This window comes from Eublepharis macularius, chromosome 10 (genome assembly GCF_028583425.1).
Source record: "Eublepharis macularius isolate TG4126 chromosome 10, MPM_Emac_v1.0, whole genome shotgun sequence".
NCBI lineage: Eukaryota > Metazoa > Chordata > Lepidosauria > Squamata > Eublepharidae > Eublepharis > Eublepharis macularius.
Window position 1 is genome coordinate 38167142 of NC_072799.1, and position 23588 is coordinate 38190729.

Genomic DNA, 23588 nt, shown 5'->3' on the forward strand with positions numbered 1-23588 from the left:
GTGTTTGTGTGTATGCATGCACGGACGGGTTAGGAAATGGGGTCTGCATTTGTCATCAGCCAGTAGAAGCGTTACTCTTTGGTAGTGGGAATTTAAACACAAGCCAGCCTGTGTAATATCAAGCATCGTGTGGCCAAATGCCCCAAAGTACATTTGAGCGTTTCTCATTTTGTGTACAAATGTGAACGGTTGTAAGAACAAACCCCGTTTTTTAAATCCAAAATATAAACTAGACAATGCACATTTTACATTTGAACTCCAAAATCAGGAAAAGGAAAAGTTGGTTTAAAATTAGCCTGGAAAAAGTTGTGAATTTCTGGAATTTGGTGAAACAGAGGACCACATTTCTGCCGTCTCTGAAATAGGTTTACAATAATAGGTTTGTATGTGATACAAGGGGAAAGACCACTAAAAAAACATGCAGAGTTCCCTTGTTGCACTAGTGAACAATCAAAGCACAAAGTTGTATGAGGCAGGCTTGCCCACTGCTGCCTCTGTGTTTTCCGCGCGATGACGCGCGATGTTTCGGGAGGCGGAGGGCCGTCTGGAATCGGCCAAGGAATTAAGCATTGCTTCCTCACAGAGGGTCGTGCCAGTTGGGCATCCAAAGTGAAGCAGGTTTTGGAGGTGTGGGGTCTTGTGTGTGTTTTACCATCCACACAAAAGACTTGTACACATGACATGCAAAGGAGGAGAGTGGGCACTTGCGCCCTGGCTTCTGTAGGGTTGCCCTCCTCCAGAAAGGGCTTGGAGGTCTCCAGGAAATAGAACTCATCTGAAGGCCACAGAGATAAGCTCCCCCAGAGAAAAGGCGGCACTGGAGGGTGGATATTATACCCCAATCAGGTCCCTCCCCTCCCAAATCCCTCCCTCCCCAGGCTCCACCCCCAAATCTTCAGGAATTTCCTAATCCAGAGTTGCTAACCACACACACCATGTGGCTCATGAGCATGTAATGATGTGTATGCACAGAGGTGGTGTCCATGCTTACGCTTCCTCTCTGTGGTGGGCAGTGTTCAGAAAGCAGCATCCCTGATCACAGGGAGGGAGTGTACTCATGGTAACTGCACATAGGTGCTGTGCTCACGATGCGAAGGTGGGGGGGTGAAGCCAACACATTTGTGCCTGTTCTCCCTCTCTGCACTTTCAGTCAACTTGTAGAGAGGTTCGCTGTACAGGGCTAAAGACCTAATTGTCCTCTGTGGGTTTTCTCCTGTGCTTTGATCTTTCCCACGCCTTTTTGGAACTATGGCAATCAAAATGCGTTTGCATATCACGTAGACTGGAAGGTTGCATTTTTGCAACCATTTTTGCAGCCTTCCACATTGGCACCATTTTCTTTGCTTCAGCCTCCCCTCCCCCATGGCCACCCTCCCTACTCAGCACCACTGGAGGAGTTTTCCAGGCTTAAAAAAAAAGCAATTGCCAGCTCACTACAGTGTTATAATGACCTATTGCTATTATCTACTAGTTGCTCTGAATCCCCAGCTTTCACTTATTTGAAAAGTCTCTAGTCTTTTTCATTGCAGAGATGGATAATTATTTTCTGTCTGCCTATGATATCATTTCTGAGATGACTGTTTGACAACATGCCCAAGGTCAGCTACAATTTTAAGTTTACTTCTCTGGACATGTTCAGCCACTCATGTATTATCTTGTCCAGAACCGAGGATATCACATATCTGTACCTTATCAGAAATCCAGGAAATTAGGAGACTGATAAACTTGTCCTAACTGGTTGGCAAGATTACACAGAGCACTACTTGAACAAATGGTTACATGAAGGCTAGTAAATCACTACTTAATAAATAGTCATCATCAATCAGGTATTGTTTCTGACTGGCCTCTCTCTGTAACTTCTCCCCACTCCCACCTTTCTGTTCCTTGTAACTGTATATACCATATATAGTATTACAAATATAGTCTATTTTCTGTTGATGTATACTCCATTCATCTGATGAACTGAGCTCTAACCCATGGAGACATTTGCTAAAATCCATGTTGTTAGTAAGGTATCATTGAACTGATGTTTGATTTTGCTGCAATAAACATAGCCTGTCCCCAGCGGTTCTTCCCAGGTGACTTTGGATATGAGAATCAGCATTTCTATTACACATTACAATTTGATAGGTGCCCTTGGCCATCCTGCAGCTATGCTTACCTAAATATGAATTAAAATGGATTGATAAGTAAACCCAGTTCTGATGGTATCCCGTCGATTTATTGCATACTATATTTATGCATAGGATTCCTCAATGATCAATGGAAAGAGTAGCTGTGTTGTATAGCTGAGCGGTTTAAGCTACTTGGATGATGTACAGATATTCCAGTCACCCTTGTGTGATTTAGAGAATCTTGTACTTTTCAAGGTTAAAGGAGTTATTTCGCATTAATAGGAAATTTCTTCATATGAACATGGACCGTTTTGGAAAAAGTAGTGGGCCTAACCCTGCAAATGGCCACAAGGGCTAGCTCAGAAAGGTAGAATGTAGTTCCTGTAGCTCATACAAAAAAAAGTTCAAAAGAGAAGGAAAAAAAGAAGTTGGGCCAGATGCTATAACATCCCGAAACTGAATGCCTGGCTATAACATTGGCATCAACAGACCTGAAGAAATGATTGACTAACGAGTTTTGAAATCAAACAGTCTGTATTTTGAACAAGCAGAGGCCACAGGTTGTAATGGATCGTCTGCCATGTCTAACCCTCACTTCATAGCTAGTGGTTGCGCAAATGTTGACAGAAAATTTGTCCAACAGTTTCAAGGTGAATTTTTGGAATACGTTGCAAGCCCCTCTCCTTTGTTCAATGTCAGAGCGACCTAGCAGTTTTAGGGAATCCTTTCATATTCCCTTTCTGGTATCATCACACCACATTTCTAAAGACCTTGCTTTGTTGACTTAGCCAAGAAAGCCTGAATGGCTGTATTCAGCAGCCACGGAGTGATGAGTGGTTTCCTCCACAGTGGCTCTACGTTCTGCTTCGTTCACTTCTGGCTGTTAAGAGGAATGAGAAGCTACATCCAGAAGGAGCCAGGGCAGAAGGAACCAACAGCACGTTTACACAGTTCGTAGTATGTGTTGTAATTAGGTAGTTATTCTAAAAATAATAGCAACCACAGAATGATAAGTGGTTTCCTCCACAGTGGCTCTTCACTTCTGTGTAAGATTAGGATCTGGGAGACCCAGGTTTGAATCCTCCCCTCTACCTCAGAAGCTGGCTGGGTGACCGTGGGACACACTCTCAGCCTAGCCTACCTCACAGGGTTGTTGTGAGGATAAAATGAAGAGACTTATATCAGCCACTTTGGTGCTCTGTTGGGTAGAAGGCAGGGTATAAATGTGGTAAATAAATGAATAATAGTCTAAATGTAGGAAAGTGTCATAGAACTAATAATGGCTAAATGACCTGCTGTTACTATAAATTGTTGAGTGTCCTGGGATGGAAAAGTATGGGGCTTGGGTTTTTTTCACTTATTATTTGGGAATGAAGCACTATAAGAATTGGAAAAACTTCACCATAACAAGTCTAATATTATTTCGGGGGGGGGGGGGGAGGGGAGGGTTGTTCTGTAGGATCTTGGCATTTTGCAGTTTGAACAGGTTAGTAGTTTATCCCTGGACGTTTAGGATGGTTTCTGTGTGAAGGATATAAGGTTTTTAATTATTTTGCACAAGGAATAAATAAGAGCAGGTAAGCCTGATCCTCAGAGCCTCTTCTCAAAATGAAGCCTTACTCATAGAACATGCCATTAAGCATGTACAAAACACATTTTTTCCCAACATTTAATTATCACAGCCCACCCCAACATGGGCATGAAACTGGGTACATCTCTTTTCAGAAAGAAAGTACTTAGTGGTCAGACAAATCCTATCTAATTTTATAAGAAAAGCTATAAAGCAGAAATGCAAATGAATACCCAGATCACCAAGCTATCCAGTTAGTGGCTGGTTCTCGATTATTTAAAAAGGCCACGTTTGAAAATATTAGTAATGAATATATACTAAGGCTGAATTTTGCATTCTCAGTACTTCCTTATATTTTCATAAGGAATACAATGAATAACAAAGATTTGATAAGAACGTAAATGCAAGAGAATAAAGAAGTCCTATTGGTTTGATTATCAAGACTACTATAAACCCGCAGGGGTTGCTTCAGCTGCTTGCCACCAACAAGATCTGGTTAACTATACTGTAGCTGACCACGGTCACTGTTGAAGAAGAATGGTCCATAGAAGTCTGCATTGTTTAAAAGTTTCCAGGTCAGGTTTGTGCTTTGATCTGAGCAATAAGCTGCCTCGAACAGTACTCTGAAGAGGGCATAGAAATATCCTAAACAAATAAAGTTTGAGGTTTCTTTGCTGACAGTGCAGATACCCTTCTAAGCTCATTGTCTACATGCATTATTGGGTTTATAGTGCCATCCTAAGCAGTTACACCGTTAAGCTTAGAAGGGGGTAACTCTGCTTAGGATGGCACAGTTAGGGTGTTACTGAACACAGAAAAGTTGCACAGTCTTTGCTACTGTTGCACAATATCTCCCATTTATTCCAGTGTGGCTTCTGCTGGAGAAGTTCTGCCATAGCAGTGCTTGCTGGAAATATAACAGAAGCACATGCAGCACTGATAACTCAGAGACTTGTGAAGAAAGTTGTTGGGAGGATTGGACTGCACATGTGCTAGATTAACAGGCTAGATTCAAAACAGGAAGTGACAGCAGTATTATTTATTACAGCAGAAGGCATGCATGCAAAACGAAACTCAAAAAAGGACAGAGTCCATGAAGGAACAAAGCCAAAGATAAGTTGCTTAGCAGCTATGTTGGTAATTTAGAGATACTAACCATCAATGACTTACAGAACCTTTGGGCACAACAACTGACTTTGGACTCTTATTTTCAGTTTACTGAGAGCTTTTAACGCACACTGAAGCAATCCCTTTTTAGCTGTATCTGAAGAAGGGAGCTATAGCCCTACCACAAATTTTGTTAGTCTTATAGGAGCTACTGGATTCTTGCTCTTTTCTACTGAAGCAATGACATTTATGGTGACCCTGTTCTGAAACCAATATGCTTATCAAAATACTGCAGCCATCTCACTTGTGTTCTTGTAAATAAATCTTAACTTTTGATTAAGAAAAAAGGATCCCTTTTTTACCTCACAGCCACCCTCATGTACTGACAGTTCTGTCAAACGACCATCTCTAACTACATATCTCAAATCGTTAATGTTCATTCCATCAATTTTCAATCCACCTTTCCCTAAATCTAACCAAGCTTTCCTTATGATATTTTCTGCATATAGGTTGAACAGATAGTGAGATAATTAATGTACATCCTTGTCTGATAACTTTGCCTGTTGGAAACCACTCTTTCTCCACATTCTGTCCTAACAGTAGCCTCTTGTCCAGAGTACAGGTTGCACATCAAAACAATCAGATGTTGTGGCACACCCATTTCTTCTAACACCATCTATAGCTTTTCATTATCCACACAGTCAAAAGCTTTGCTGTAATCTATAAAGCAAGCTGACTTTCCCCCCTGAATTTTCAGAACAGGCAGCAGGTATATAGATTTATATATTTGAGACAGATTAGTGATGATTCTGAGAGCAGATTGAAACTGAGAGTGATTCCGCACACGTTGGATAATGCACTTCCAATCCTCTTTATAGATCATTTGGAACGGATTTTTTTGTGTGTGGAACAAAAAATCCACCTCAAACGATTGATAACGTGCATTGAAAGTGCATTATCCAACATGTACGGAATCAGCCTGAGTGAGGGAAGAATATTCTCTCTGCAACCACAAGCATATCCCGTGAGTTTTCTGAATATTCAAAACCTACTACAGACTCCATGGCTATGTTTGCAATAGAGTGCTTGATCCTGATTGGCCAGCATTTCCTACCTTGTTAGGTACTGAACGCAGAAAAGCTTTTCTTGACAGAAGCTCAATTAAAAAGAAAGTTAAAATGACCCTTAAAATGAGCATCTGGAGGAATAAAAAAATATTATGGAAGACTTATGAGAGGGAGTTGAGGAAATGTAAAAGAAAAGACCTTAGAATAAAATTACAGTTTTCATAGTATAATTCATGGAAATGCTATGGATTAAATTTAGATGCCAGGGGATCAGGATGTCGCTATACCTCATGTTCAAGGAGTTTAGATATATGAATGGTGATGGAGAGTTGGAATAGGGTCTGGGAGACCCTGGTTCAAATCCTGCATGTGCCATGGAAGCTGGCTGGGTGACCTTGGGCCAGTCAAACATTCTCAGCCTACCCTGCCACACATAGTTTGTTACAAGGACAAAATGGAAAAGAGGAAAATGATATAAGCCAGTTTAGATCATCACTGGGGAGGAAGGAAGAGAGAAAGAGACAAAGTTTCTTACAAATTCTCATGCCAATTTTACAAAAAAAAATATATTGGGCAGAACAGACATCAAAATAATATACGAATCTCAATTCCATCTAACTGTAAAAAAGATTGTTGGCTTTGTGATTCTGAATTTCATTGGCCTCTGCTTGATGCAATGGATATTTCCAGACTTTTCATTGCATGTGATTTTGGACACAGTTATCTTTGCTATGAATTTTTTTTACTTTATAAGGAATATTTTTCTCATAAAACTGTCACTTTCCATCATCTTTAGCATCAAGCTGTTTGTCAGCACTATAGCAATGATGACTTCACAAACAAGGCAAAAGAGTGTAGATAGTGTTTATTGTCAACTGGATTCAATCTACATAAAAGTTCAGCTGTTTTTCCTTGGCATTTTGAAGATCTGATTAATTGGGGTTATGAAGAGCAGCTTTTGTGTGAAATAAATAAAGCAGCCCACGTTTTTGAAAACCTTTGAGTATAAGAAAAGCATCTTTCATCATAGTGAATAATCTGTTCTAGTAAGAAATTCACAAAAGTCCAGACACTTCTAGCAATCAACAGCGTGTTCTTCATCAAATCAACCATAATTGATTAGAGTTTTAGACTAGAGTTTTGGAGCTTTAGATTAGAAGGGTTAACAAAATATGTCACTCTCTAAGGTGCCACCAGATTCCTATGTATTCTTGCTGTAACAGACCAGCATGGCTATACCTCAGGAATTATTCGTGATTGATTTCTCACTCAACTTTTGCATGACTCATTTATATGAGAAGCAACATTTGCTTTTTATGTATTTGAACTGTTGTGACAGTCATATTTGGAGACACAGCTCTGTCTTGCCAGAAGGAAATACAGTATGTCTACCAGCTGTAGCCCGTCCTGGAAAGAGAAAGTCTTATAGTTGCCACAATTATTCCTGGTCTTGTAACATGTAAGATAGTTTTCACTAAGTATTGTACTTGGAGTTGACATTCAAAGCTGTTGGGAAGCTTCAGTATTTGAAATGGAATGGATTACTAATTGGATCATGCTGATATGAATACATGCTGTACTAAAAGGTAGCTCTGGTTACTGGTGTTTCCAGCCCCCATTTGAAGTGCTTCTTTTGATGCTTAAAGCCCTAAATGAGACCTTTTGGAGGACTACCTTTTTCCAAACAAACCTGCTCAACAATCTGTGTCAGAAAGCCTTTTTTGAGTGTTCCAAACTTCAGAGGATAGATGTGTGGGAAACAAAGAGAGTGCTTTTTAGTGGTGGTGGAATATTTATGGAATACCTCCACCCCCAAATGCAAACAAGACAAATTTGTGTAGTTCCTATATTATCTTCATTTTGGTGTCCAAACTTTTTGCACTCCAAAGCTTTTCAAAATGGATTGACATTTCTGCTGGTCAGGTGGATCTCATCAGACCATTATCTTACTCTGTTGCTGCTGAAACCATTAACTCATGACACTGCCTTATGCTGTCAGCCATAGGCCTATCAAGGCAAGTATTTTAGTATTGTCTAATCTGACTGGCAGCGGCTCATAGTTAAAAGGGCTAAATAAATTTCACCAACTAAGACATGGAAATTTTTTACATCAGTTTTAAGAAGATATGTAGATTGTATTAGATCCCCTGCCATAGGTTAGCTACAAATCTTTTTTGCATTCTGGGATCCCAGAAAACATATTTCTCTTTCAAAACTATAGTAATCACTACTTTCTACCATCTGTCCTCTCATTAGGTCTTCAACATGTGGCTTTCATATCAGAGTTGTACCCTCTTGAAAGGTTTCACTGCAACTGTCTCTTGAATGCTGCGTTTTAAAAGAATTGCTCTCAAATTGTATCAAGTAGCTTCCTTATTATATTCTGAGGCCATGGACAAGGGATTTTCCAGACATCCCCAAAATCCAGACATCCCCAAAATGCCATTTACTATTCTAGAGATGAAATATGTTCTGCCATTCATTGAATCAAGTAACAGAAGAAAGAACAGTAAATTGTTCTTCTTGAGGCTATTGACTGAATAAACAGACAAATCCAAAGTGCTAGAAAATTACATTAGTGATTCTATAAAGCAGCAAAATAGTTGACTCAGCAAGGATTCAATACAATGAGAAGATTGTGTGACTGAAAAAAAACACCAGTGCTCAACAGTAGAAAAGAGAAAGAGCCTAGTAGCACCCATGAGACTAACAAAATTTGTGGTAAGGTATGAGCTACCACAAATGTTGTTAGTCTTATAGGTGCTACTGGACTCTTGCTCTTTTCAACCACTACAGACACGGCTTGATCCAATCTTGAGCCACCTGCTCAATGTTAACTATTTGGTAGTTTCTAATAGGATTTTCAGAGAGAGGGTGAGAATACAATAAGGTATTGATCACACCTGTTTGAAAGGAAAGAAAGGTTTTAGCAAGTGTATATACAGACAAAATAGTAAAAATTGCGCAGAAATGGCTACCAGTACTAGGGACAGAGATTCTATATCTCTGGAGCTCCATGTATACTCTGCATACATGGAGATCCAGCACAAATGTTCTTACCTCATCCATTTGGATGTTGGCCACGCTGAATTTCTTATTGCATGAAGCCCCTGCTGGTGGGTGGGCTCTCTGCATTTTGTTGGACAGGTTCCATGACCAGTAAGATTTACTGGATCAGGGAAGATTAAGAATGTGGGTTTGGGCTCCATTTACTCTGTGTGCGACTATTTCTCTGGAGTAAGGAAATCTGGAATACTTGAGACAAATACTGTTTTCATAGAAATCAGACAGAGAGTAAATAAACAGAATGGTTTTTACTTGGTTGTGCTGATTGTTCAAAGGAGAAGTATGTCAGAAGCAACCTTCTGATCTCAAAGGAACTGCATTGATTTTGCTTATTGCTATTTTTGCTTCCTAAGTCTGCATTTTAAAAATAAAAATAATAGTCTGTCTTTCATAGGAAACTGAGAGACTGTCCAGAACTTGCTTTTGATCAGGTAACTGAGGGCGTACCACTTGTAAAGAAACCAAAAGGAATTGTTGTACTACAGAGGGGGAAATGAAAGGAATATGCAGCAAAGCATTATTTCTACATAGACAAGGAGCTTGTTGCCAAGTCTCCTGCTAAGATGGGAGACTTCTCATTGGCAACCTGCTCTTCCACCGTTGCTCCTTTCGTGGGAGAACTTTTTTTAAATTAGTGGCATTGCATGAAATGTAACATCACTTCCACGGGAAACCCAGAAGTGACATCATGTCGCTCTGGGAATTGCCAGAAACTGTATGGGTTTACCAATATGGATTTACATGTTGCTGGCACCCAGCATGTTCCCCCATCTCCTGGTAGTTGCCAGACATTGACTGGCAACTTTAACAATGGAGCTCCCTATAACAAAGGATCTATATGAGAGCCAGTTTGGTATAGAGGTTAATGGTGGCAGGACTTGAATCTGGAGAACTAGGTTTGATTCCCCACTCTTCCACTTGAAGCCAGCTGGGTGACCTTGGGTCAGTCACAGCTTCTTGGAGCTCCCTCAGCCCCACCCACCTCACAGGGTGATTGTTGTGAGGATAATAACAATGCACTTTGTAAACCACTTTGAGTGGGCATTAAGGTGTCCTCAAGGGTGGTATATAAATCAAATGTTGATAAAAGGGGGCTGTATTTTTGATGTAAGCATTTCTTTTTAGAAAAAGAGGGGAAATTGTTTACAGTATATGTTCCAATTGTTTCCTCCTAATGAAAGAATTCTTAGTTGATCAATTGTTTTAATCAATTAACAGATTAAATCTGCATAAATTTAATGTCCATAAAGCAAAAGTTCTTGAGAAAATAGACCTTAAAAGCATCCCCTCCTTCTTGAAAGAGGAATGCTTAAGAAGGTGCTTGTCTCTCATAGAATTGTAAGTACTTAAATGAAAAACAGTATTATTTTTTTAAAAGCTGCCAATCAGTGAATCAGGTCACCAATTCACCCTTTCTTTAAAAGTAAGTCTCTGGTGCCTTTTGTTGCAGAGATATGAGGGGGTTTTTTTATTAAATGAAAGCTGGAAATTTAGAGAATCTCGTAGATGGTTGAACTGTAGTAAAACTGTAATAGATGCAGAGGAGTTAGCCGTGTTAGTCTGTGGTAGCAAAATCAAAAAGAGTCCAGTAGCACCTTTAAGACTAACCAATTTTATTGTAGCATAAGCTTTCGAGAATCAAATTCTCTTCGTCAGATGCATGATACAGAGACTGGTCAAATATAGAAGAGGAGGAAGGAGAAGGGGAGGAGTGAGAAGAGGCAAACTAGCAAAGGAATGTTTTGGTTGCACCCTCCCCCCCTAATTGCCTCTTCTCTCTCCTCCTCTTCTCCTCCCTCCTCTTCTATATTTGACCAGTCTCTGTATCATGCATCTGACGAAGAGAACTTGATTCTCGAAAGCTTATGCTACAATAAAATTGCAGAGAAGTTAGCCGTGTTAGTCTGTGGTAGCAAAATCAAAAAGAGTCCAGTAGCACCTTTAAGACTAACCAATTTTATTTTAGCATAAGCTTTCGAGAATCAAGTTCTCTTCATCAGATGCCTGATACAGAGACTGGTCAAACACAGAAGAGCAAGAGAGGGAAGAGGCAATTAGGGGGGGGAGGGGGAGGGAGCAATCAAAACATTCCTTTGCTAGTATATGTAAACATCTCCTTTTGGTGTGTGTATCAGTTGGCTTCAAAGGAGTTTGCCCTGTTAGTTTGTAGAAGCCAAACAGCTAGACCATCCAATTCCAATGCAGTATGGGCCTTCGATAACCACAGCTCTCCCTGCCAGATGCATCTGACAAAGAGATCTGTGGTTCCCGAAAGCCCACGCCAGGTACCACTGAGCTCCCCCAGACCCCACCTCTGTAAAGGAAATCTGTTACCTGTGGTAATGTGATAACCATTCATAGTCCCTATTCAGTCCCAGCTTGACAGAGTCAAATTTGCATATGAATTCCAGTTCAGCAGCCTCCCGTTGGATTTTGTTTTTGAAAGGTTTCTGTTGAACTACAGTGACCTTTAAGTCTTTGATGGAATGTCCTGGTAGATTGAAGTGTTCTCCCACTGGTTTCTGGACATTTCCATTTCTAATGTCAGATTTGTGTCCATTTATTCTTTTGCGTAGAGGTTGGCTGGTTTGTCCAATGTACAGAGCAGAAGGACATTGTTGGCACATGAGGGCATATATCAGATTGGAGGATGAGCAGCTGTAAGAGCCAGAGACAGTGTAGTTGATGCCATTGGGTCCTGTAATTGTATTCCCTGGGTAGGCTGTTTCTGGGTACTAGTCCAACACAACATTCTATAAAATACTACCTGCTGATCCTACGGAGCAATATAAAAGAGAACTCAATAAAATATTGAAGACTCTTCCCGTGGACATACAAGAATGCATCCATACGGACACACCCCAGGAACCACGGCCAGGAAAATTCTACCTACTACCCAAAATCCATAAACCGGGTAACACAGGACGCCCCATCGTCTCAGGAAGAGACACTATCACGGTAGGAGTCTCAGGATACATGGACTCTGTCCTCTGGCCCTATGCCACCAGCACACCCAGCTATTTACGGGACACCACTGACTTCCTCAGGAAAATACAGTCCATTGACAACCTACCTGATGACACCATCCTAGCAACCATGGATGTGGAGGCTTTATACACCAATATCCCACATGCGGATGGACTGCAAGCCATACGGAATATTATCCTGGACAAAACCACAGCACACCTCGCCACTGAACTTTGTCACTTCGTACTCACTCACAATTACTTCGAATTTGGTGACAACTTATATCTACAGATTAATGGCACAGCCATGGGCACACGAATGGCACCACAATATGCTAACATATTCATGGCGGACTTGGAACAACGCTTCCTCAGCACCCATCCACTGGAACCACTACTATACTTAAGATTCCTGGATGACATCTTCATCATTTGGACCCATGGGAAGGAAGCTCTTGAGAGATTTCATCAAGACTTCAATAACTTTCACCCTACTATCAACCTAAGCCTGGACCACTCTACACAACAGGTACACTTCCTGGACACCACCGTACAACTACATAATGGACGAATAAATACCACCTTATACCGGAAACCAACAGACCGATACTCATATCTACATGCCTCCAGCTACCACCCTAAACATACCACTCGGTCTATTGTCTACAGCCAAGCCTTACGTTACAACCGTATCTGTTCCAATGCTCTCAACCGAGACTCACACTTAAGAGATTTACAACAAGCATTTTTGGGACTACAGTACCCACCAAATGAAGTGAAGAAACAAATCAACAGGGCCAGACTAGTACCCAGAAACAGCCTGCTCCAGGACAAGCCTAAAGGAACTAACAACAGAACACCACTGGTTGTCACCTATAGTTCCCAGCTCAAACCCATCCAACGTATCATCAGTGAGCTACAACCCATCCTGGAAAATGATACCTCTCGCTCAGAAGCCCAGGGTGGAAGACCTTTCCTTGCCTACAGACAGCCCCCCAACCTTAAACGACTTCTCACTCACAACCATGAATCGGCCAGCAGAGTCACCAGCACAGGTACCAGGCCCTGCAACAGACCCAGATGCCAGCTCTGCCCCTATATCTACCCAGGGAATACAATTACAGGACCCAATGGCATCAACTACACTGTCTCTGGCTCTTACAGCTGCTCATCCTCCAATCTGATATATGCCCTCATGTGCCAACAATGTCCTTCTGCTCTGTACATTGGACAAACCAGCCAACCTCTACGCAAAAGAATAAATGGACACAAATCTGACATTAGAAATGGCAACGTCCAGAAACCAGTGGGAGAACACTTCAATCTACCAGGACATTCCATCAAAGACTTAAAGGTCGCTGTAGTTCAACAGAAACCTTTCAAAAACAAAATCCAACGGGAGGCTGCTGAACTGGAATTCATATGCAAATTTGACTCTGTCAAGCTGGGACTGAATAGGGACTATGAATGGTTATCACATTACCACAGGTAACAGATTTCCTTTACAGAGGTGGGGTCTGGGGGAGCTCAGTGGTACCTGGCGTGGGCTTTCGGGAACCACAGATCTCTTTGTCAGATGCATCTGGCAGGGAGAGCTGTGGTTATCGAAGGCCCATACTGCATTGGAATTGGATGGTCTAGCTGTTTGGCTTCTACAAACTAACAGGGCAAACTCCTTTGAAGCCAACTGATACACACACCAAAAGGAGATGTTTACATATACTAGCAAAGGAATGTTTTGATTGCTCCCTCCCCCTCCCCCCCTAATTGCCTCTTCCCTCTCTTGCTCTTCTGTGTTTGACCAGTCTCTGTATCAGGCATCTGATGAAGAGAACTTGATTCTCGAAAGCTTATGCTAAAATAAAATTGGTTAGTCTTAAAGGTGCTACTGGACTCTTTTTGACAATAAAATTGGTTAGTCTTAAAGGTGCTACTGGACTCTTTTTGATTTTGTAACAATTTAAGAGGCCAATTTTAAAAAGCCCCTCTAGTGGCAGGAAAAAATGGCTACACTAGGGACAGGAGGAGGAAAAATAGTGTGTGGATCCCACATTGGCTTTTCCACAATCTTTCCCAAAACGTTGCAGCATAGCAGGTTGGAGAAAGATCACAGGAAGGACAGAGGGAAATCTGGAAGGTGAACAAAAGCACTATGATGCTGTGGGGAAACAAAGAAAAAAGACCACCTCCCAAAAGCATCCAAGCCAGGACAAACAACTCCTGTAAAAGAAAGCCAGAGTGGTATAGTGGGTAAAGTGTCAGACTAGGATCTGGGAGACCCATGCAGCCATGGTTTGCTCCTGGGCGACCTTGGGCCATTCACACACCCTCAGCCTAACCTACCTCACAGGGTTGTTGTGAGGATAAAATGGATGTAAATCATATTGGATCTCAATTGGGGATAAAGGTGAGATATAAATTACATAAATTAAAAAAGTGGCTTGTGTTTGAATGAAAGTGAGCTCAGGATGGAAGGTCTGTCACGTCCCAACAAACCTTACCTAGAGCATCCTTTTTTGGACCCTACAACAACAGAAATTGCCTGCCAACTCTGTGAGCTATTTTTTCTGTACAACAAAATATCTAGAAACATTGATTTTAAAATAAAAACTGTGCCATGCAGATATACATCAGAGTTTTATGCTGCATATCACTTGACCTTCAGATTTGTAGACAAGTGAGATATGTAAGATGAATCTTCCATTATTCAAAGAAAAACAGAAACGGAAGCAATTTTTGTTACCTTTGTTTTTGATTTAAAGCCAGACTATATAAAAAATTCTCATGCATACTGCATTTTCTATATATTTTTTAACAACACCCCTGAAAACACTTCCTCTTCACTTGCTATGATGAGTAGGCGAAAAATGGCACAGAAGCATATGGTCTTTCCTGTTACTAAATGGCAGATATTCATTACCATATGCAGAGCAGTGTCACATATTTCCAGTCAGATTCAGAAAGAGAAATATTTTCAATGTTCTCAGCATCAATATATCAATTCTCAACATATCCAAATCTGAAGATACTTAAATGTAGAGATTTGAGCCATTAGTAAAGACAGACATTTTTATAAACCAGAAAAAAAACTACAGGTTTGCAGAAGAATTTGAATTTTTTTTTTAAAAGGTGCTTAACCCCCCCCCCCCCCCCGGCCCAAATAATAAAAGCATGATAGAATTTCCTCTTGATGGTTATTGTGGAGGTTGCTAGACAACCCCAACAGTTTTGCCACTCTTCAAGCCTTGGTTTCTGTCAGTGAAAGGCATGAGGAGGGGGCAGGGCACTTTCCAGGCCTGTATTGACTTTTGAGGGAGGAATCATTGAGGGCCAGAGCCCAGCAACCTTGGAAAACTTGATAGAACTCAGATTGCATGACTTACCCATGACTGGCTGCTTGCTACTGTTCAACAGCACCTACTCCACAAAAGCCAGTGTGGTGTAATGGTTAGGGTTTCAGACTAGGATCTGAGAGACTCAGGTTTGAATCACTACTCCATCATGGAAGCTCACTGGCGAGTTACACATTCTCAACCTAATCTACCTCATACGAATGGAGGAAATGAGAGTGATATTAGGTTATTTGGGTCTTCATTGTAGTATAAATGAAGTATATAAAATATCTGAAGATGGAGGCAGATAGACAAAAGGTTGTTTTGTGGGTAAGAATGGGCGAAGGAAGCAGAGAAAGGTGAGGATATTGCGGTTGCCAGGAGGAAAGTGTGGGGATGGGGATACAGAGGAATCCACGTCATTGCAGCTTCTTCACTGTGCAACTTGGCCCAGCCCATTGGACAGCACTGCACAACCGGACCATCGTTTTCCTGGTAGAGGCTGCCAAGGGGAATGAAGGAAGTAGGTTGGCTGAAGGGTGGAAAGAAGGAAGCTGGAAAAGGGAAGAGGCTATGAAGGCTTTCAGGGAAGGAAATAGTTGGAGAGGGTACATGAGATGCCCCTGCAAGTCCTTGCAGGTCCCACCAGAATGGCTATAGACCATCCAAACCTCCATTCAGGTTATACACATTCCTAAAACAACCCTGTTCCAAATCATACTAGGGACAAGCACATGATTTTATTCTGGGAAAAGAGGTGGTGGAACTCAGTGGGTTGCCAGCACAGGGGGCAACTCTTGGAGGGAGGTGGTACCCCTGGTACCACATTTGTGCGCGCAAAGTGCAGGCATGCTCCCAGGGCCAATGACGTCACTTTGGGTCAGCTGGAACAAGGGGGAAGTTTTTAAAAGTTTAAATCACCCTCGGTGAAAATGGTCACATGGCTGGTGGCCCCGCCCCCTGATCTCAAGATAGAGGGGAGTTTAGATTGCCCTCTGTGCCGCTCCAGTGTCATGGAGGGCAATCTAAACTCCCCTCTGTCTGGCGATCAGGGGGTGGGGCCACCAGCCATGTGACCATTTTCAAGAGGTTCTGGAACTCCGTTCCACCAAAAAAGCCCTGATTTTATTTAAACATCATATCACAGCAGCTGCCATCCGATGCTTTCTAGCCATCAGTTTTTCGTACAATCTATATTTGTACAAGAAGCAGCCACTGTTTGCAATGCCACCTGCACTTTGTCGCTGTTTATCCCTCTCTCTGTTTTTCTCATGCAAACTCTAGACCTTCATCAAAGTGACTCAAGCTTTAAACTCAAACAAAAAGGGGTTTGTGGCATGTGACAGGTGTGCAATGTGGAATGGGCCAGTTCTTAACTTGCTTCATCTAAAAGCACTCTTTATCTTTAAACCACCTTCCAAGAAAGAGTTTTACTGGGCTCTTTCAGTCTGTGGCCTTTCTCATGCTGTTCAGATTCAGCTGAAAAGAAACAGAAGGTGTCTGGTTGCCCTTTCAGTTTCCTCCCAAGATGCATAACATAGCCACTCTACTTATTATCATAACTCTTTTCCATATTTCTTATGCCTATAGTTCAAGGTCTTGCTTGTTTAAGCCCCAAGGGGTCACATTGGAAGCATATTTTGACCAGATGCAACTAGGGTTACCATGTGTAAAAGAAAGCATGATGCTTGCATTTTTGGATGAGGAAAGCTGCTATTGCTCCAGGTTTCTTGCCCCTATATGACAAGCAGAATCTGCCAAAATCCCCTCGTCTATACATGTATTAAAGGGAAAGGAGCTCTGTTCTTTCTGGCACCTGGTCTTCCTAGTTTGCTTTCCACAGTCTTTGCCAATGCAGAACTTCCACACACTGGCACTTTTGCTTCAGCACAGAGGTAGTTTTGTACTAGGAGTTTTGGGAGCTGGCATTATTCAGCAGATTCTCTGGAAAGCAGTTCTGAACAGTAGCAAAACAGAGACCTGTTCCAATATCAAAACAACTTACATTGGGTTGTGGTGAACCCATCAAAACCAAAGCTTCCCTTCTCTGTCTGCTGTCCTTCACATTCACAGAGAATTGCCACTGCTGATTGCTGGCTATAGGTTGACCAGCATTATGTTCATTGTGTAAATCGGTGCAGCTGGTTTCAGTGGTTATATTAATGCTTTCTTTTGTTTGGTTATTCATTACTTTTAATTACTACTATTTGTGGCTTGGTTGAAAGTGATAGATTACATGCTACAACTGGTGGTCATTTTTAATTTATTCTGAGGGTTCAAATAAGCTTCTCTCTCCACCACTTGTGTATACTCTATGTACACCAAATAAAACGAACCTAAGATTTTCCAACTTGATAAATTAGATTTTCTAACTTGTAACTCAGTTCTGCTTGATTCCCATCACAAAGTGAATATACATAATCAGCACTCTGGTTACCTGAACACCCTATGACACTGTGTTTCTACAAATGTTCAGTACAGCTCTTGCCTTCTCAAAAGTCATAAAATGCTGCTGAAATTATCAAGTCTAATAAACCATTATATTTTAAGACCTTCCTGCAGTTTTTCTTCCTTCGTGAACCCTGAGAGGCATCACATATTCAAGCTTACAACATTTCTCTCTACAGCTATGATGCATAGAAGCTTTTTTTTTTTTTTAAGGAAAGCTAACATTCTCACGGGAGTCCTTCAGAGAAGAATCTGGTAATGGATTTGAAATTCTGTCTACAAGACAGCAAAACCAGAAACGGTCCTATATTGACTGTGATGAACACTAATGATCCAGCAGGCTTTCAGTAGGTGTGTTACATGGCTTTTGGTGTTCTAGAAGCTTCTGCTGGATTTTGGACAGTCTAGAATCTAGAATAGATTCCAGAACAGTTAAACATACTTTCAGAAGATTTCCAGATTTTAAAAAAAGTGGGTTCACCAATTCATTTTTCAAGAGGAATTAGGTAGTTCTCTGCTACCCCTTTCATACATAAACGATTTCTAATTTCAAATGAAAAGGCAATGGTGGTTAAACATCTTTATCCTTTCTGTGCTAAAACTTAGAGCGTGGAAAAATGTCCAGCATGTCCTTGAGTTCATTCATCCCTACTGTGGAATGACTAGACTCTAAGGCCAGTTTGTACTGTACCTAAACAAAATTAAAACTAAAGCACAAATTCTTTTGTTTTATAGCTGAAGACAAAAAGGCTGCTCAGTCTTGACATTTACTGTGATGACTAGAACGTGTTACCATAAAAAGTAAATCCTGGACCCAAAGATTTATAAATTCCACTGTAAATTAGAAACATTTTGATTTATTTATGTTGTGTTTTTCTGACAGTGCAAAGTAACTGATTCTGGTATAAAAAAACAAAAAAACCCTCTGCTTTTTGCTGCATTGGAATAACTCTCATGTATTGTTATAGGATGTTATTCCTTACCGTGTACTGCTTGAAATCATATCTTTATGAAGCTTTTGACTGTTGTGGGCAAGTACCATTGATTAATGAGAGCAATTCAAGTTTTTAAACAGGTGACTTGGTGAGACTGTTTGCATTCCAGATATGTTTGATTAGTAGGACCCGATGCTTGGTAAAGGAGTATAATAGAAAGAAACTGTAGCAACTACAAGAGTGGACCTTCACTGTAAGAGATTTAGACCTACCTTTCTGTTATTCTTTAGAAAGATTCTTTATCAAAGACATGCTAAACAGCTTGCAACGGGAAGCTTTGGTAGTTTGTCAGACAATGTAGGTCTAAAACTAGAGATGGGCACAAACAGCAACACAAACTAAAAAAAGCCATGAACAGCCTGTTATGACCTTTACTTTCTTTAGGGTAGATTTTTCTTTTAATCTATCCCTTAACCCTCTGGGTTACGTTCCCAAAGCGTCAGGCTCCTTTGTAATTCTATGTGGCCCTGAGGATAGGAATGGAATATAGCAATGACAGCTACACTGGGATATAACAAAACAAAATAAACTTTTATTTAGTTAAGAAGCGTATTGGTTTCATAAAAGTGGTTCTTGGTTCTTAAAGTTACTTCATTTACTCTCATTCACACAGATCTCTTCCAAGGCTTCACACACAGTTAGCCTCTTTCTCTAACTCAATATTTGTCTCACAGAAATGTTTAAAACTCCTCAGGCTGCACCCAGCTAGCCTCTCTTTCTCTGACTCTCATTCACAGAAATATTAAACCTGCTCAGGCAGCACACAGCTGGCCTCTCTTTCTCTGACTGAGTGTCCTTTCACAAACATGCTCAGTTCAGTTTCCACACAGGTTATATTTCTCTCATAAACACTTCAACATATTCAGGCAGCACACAGCTAGCCTGCTTTCTTCTGACTGACTTTTTTCTCTCTCTCCCAGTCTAAACTCCATTCACTCCGCCCACAATCTCTGTCAACCAATCATATCACTCACTCATTCCTCTCTTCACCTAGCTCAAACCAAGCGTTTAAAGATACATGCACCCATTTCTTGAAATCATTACACAGCCCAACCAGCTGTTTGCAAACAAGCTGTTCCTGAGGCCCCATTCTAAATGAACAGATGGTTGTTGCAAGCCTCATTCCTTGCTGTTCATCAAGCCAGATGGTCTGGCACCTGCAATCAGTTCCCTTGGCAATGGGCGGCAGGGACTGCCTGAACTCTTTCTGAACTCCTGCTGTTGCCCTGGAAACCCCAATCTAAGCCCAATTTAGCTTGTTATTAAGTTTTTCCTTTCAAGTGTGGAACTCCAAATTTGTTATAAAGAAGCAAAGAGCAGGGAGGGGGGCTCCCAGCTCGGGTTTTGCAGACAGTCAAGGAGAGACAGTTGCTGTTGGCATTTTGAGAGAGAGACAGGGAGAGTGCATTGGAGCTTCAATTTTCTTTGTGTGTGGTGGGATAGGGATCTACCTCTTCAAGTTCCAGGGCTGCTGCCAGGCTCTGGGCCAAGCTATTATGTATTACTGGTACCCAAGGCTTTTTTTCAGGGGGAACACAGGGGAACGGAGTTCCGGCACCTCTGGAAAATACTTGGCAATAGTGCTTGAAAATAATATGATTTCAAAGAATCCCATGTGTTTCTTCCTCATTTCCCTCTTGAGTGTTCCATCACCTCTTTTCCCAGAAAAAAACCCTGCTGGTACCTTTCCTGCTGCCTGCTCAGGTAAGGTTTCTGGGAGTGGTGCAGTCAGGATCTACCCCTTCAAGTTCCGGAGCTGCTGCCAGGCTCTGGGGCCAAGCTGTTATTTATTATTGGTACATTTCCTGCTGCCTGCTCAGGTAGGGGTTCTGTGAATGGTGTGGTAGGGATCTTGATGGCTAGAGGAGAGCATGCTGGCCCCCACGAACAACGAACAATGAACATGTTTGTGAACAGGTCATGTTCATCAATGTTCGTTGTTCGTGGATGGCGACGAACAACAAACACTATGTTCATTGTTTTTTTCTGTTTGTGCCCATGTCTATATAAAACTACTGGACGCAATCTAGTGAATTACCTTAGGGCAGACACTGGAGTTCTCTTCAGGGCTCTGTTGTCAAAAAAAGGAGAATGTTCTCTGCTATAACTGGCCTGCTCTAATAAGGGCTAAATCTAACCCAAACATAATCTTCTCAGCAACACTTGCTCTGTATTTCAAAGTCGTATATTCAAGTGTTACCATACTAAACACTGAAATGTAGCATTCTTTTGTGTAATAAACCTCAGATATTTTGAGACTCCCTTTTCTTGGGAATGATGGCTTTTAAAAAACACCCCTCCCCCTTGTAAATGCATTATTTAATATAAACAGTAAGGGAGCCAGACACCTTGTCTGAAACACGTAATACATACAGTGTGCTTGATTTATTTCTTAAGTAACAAAACTAAGATGAAAAAACACAGAGGTTTATACAAGTTAAGTTATGACATAAAACAGATTATTTGGCTTTAAAAAAAGAATATACTGACTATTTCATAATTTAAAAAAGAGAACCAGGACTGTTAAAAGTTTGTGCAAAAGCATATGAGGCCTATGTAGAGATATGAAAAAGGCTTGTTTGGTGTGCTTTTTAAATGGCAAAATGTTTTTTTATGGCCATTATTATTGAACAGTGCATTAAAAAGACATGGTTTATTATGTTATAAAGGAAAATTTGTAGTCTGAAAGATAATTGAGATTAGAAACTACATTCAGGTATCTTACAGAGATATCTGAAAAATTAAATATCAAAACAAATTATAATGTAGAATGGAATTACATTATGTCTAGCTGTCTAGGAGCACAGAAGACAACAATTGATAAACTAAACAGTAGTTCATCATATAAAAGCCATATAAAATGTATGTCTTCCCAGCGTGAGCCCTTTATTTTTCAGATATGAATTGGGCATATAGAGGATGAATGAATGTGGAAGATCTACATCTAGCTATTTAAGTTCCTGCAGCTATCTAAGTTCCTGCAGAAATTTATGGAGTATAAAAAAATTTCTATTTTACACAGTCTAAAATAGCCCTTAACAGCTTTCGATCAAAAGGGCCATCTCTCCACTCCACCTGTATCAACCTGCCTGTAGTGATAACATATAGAGATGGTGGTTTTCTCTAGGAACTGAACTTATCTGAAGCAAAGTTGGTCAAGATTTACCTTTTCAAATACTGCCCTGGAGCATTGGAAGCAAAAGCAAAGCCATTCCTACAAGCCTTCTGGATTACTTTAGAGACATTTCTGTTCAAGAAGTTTTTGAGTTGGATTACATCTATTGTTTTTGTATATATATGTTTTACTGGTAAATTTTAGTTTAAATTGTTTAGTTTTAAATTGTTAGCTGACTTGGGGCTTTTTTTGGCTGAAAGACAGCAGATTAAAATACTATAATTTAGAATGTGATCAGAAAATGATTTGGGTTACTTTCATTCACAGCACAGTTAGCATTCCAACAATTGTGGAAATTAGAGATGGGCACAATCCGCATTACGATCGAAAAAAACCCACGATAATGGCGATCGCGCGATCGTGACCCAGCAGATCGTTATTGTCTACGGCCAACGATCCAGCGATTGGGAGGGGCCTGGATCGGGACGATCGGGCTCAGATCAGGGATCCAGACACTCAGGCGCCAGCAATCTATTCCCCTGGCAACAGAGCCCTCCTTCTGTCGCCCTGGAAACCTGAATGGAAGCCCAGCTTTACTTGATTAGCAGGGCTTCCTTCCAACCACGGAGCAGCAAAGCAATCACCAGTTGAGAGAAGACACCCAGGGGAAGGGAAAGGGGGTGTTCTGTAGCCATGGGCACTCCAATCTCATCCCTGCAAACCCTGATAGGCTGCTCTGACGGCCAAACACAGATGGCCAAACACAAACACAGATGCCGCCGACATCACCCACCGTTCCTGTATCGCTGGGAACAGCGGGGCGCCCCTCCGCTTTTGCCTCCACGATCCACGGATCGGGAACGGGAGATGCTCAGTGCGGGTCGTTAAATCGGGTCATTGCCAGCACCGATCCATGATCAGCTTGATCGTTAATTTTTTTTGGATTGTGCCCATCTCTAGTGGAAATCTTTTGTTATATCTGGTTAAGTTGTTAAGAGCTAGAGGCTACAGGTTTTTTTTGTGTTATGTCGCAGACTCCAGATAACTTAGGTAGCGGTGATTAAGATGCAAAGGAGACCCTGAAAGATGTAGGTCAACAGCCTGAAGAGATTATTCAAGACCCCTAGAGGAAAAAATATGAGAGTGGCCTGTTTCTGTGAGGCTGAGTTCAGGCACTTCAAATGATGATCCAGAGTCCACACAATTTCGCCACATTTCTGCCCAAGGTTGCTCGCTCCCTTATAAGCCACAGCAGTGAAGACAGAGAAGAAAGCTGGAACCCACCCAGCAGCATCAGAGGGTCCAGCTCAAAACCACAGAGTGCTGATCTGTAAATTTTGGCCAAACTTGAAGCTACAATACACACTCAGTAAGGATGGTATTTAGTAAGGCTCAGTATTTACGTGTTCAGTTGAGTTCAGGAAATTTTCTGAGGCAACTTCCATTGCTCCGAGGAATCTGCACAGGGAACTTTTGCAGATTACGTTCTGCATGATTCAGCCTCAGTTTCATGATACTTTATGTGTATTCGAATAGTGGGAACAAGGATCCCTCATCCTTTTGAATGGAATGAGTAGCTCTGCAAAAGGCACTGTTCCTCATCCACCGAAATGGCTGGAGAAGCCCTCTCAAATGGTAAGCATCCACATGTGCATGTAAGTTACATGAAGAACTTTGGATCTGGGAGAATACACAACTGCTAAAAGCTGTAACAAACTGCTGTTATATACAGTAACACTGGAAAAAATAAAACAATATAGAAAATGGATGTTCACATATAATCCCATAAGAATAGTGACCTCCACTGT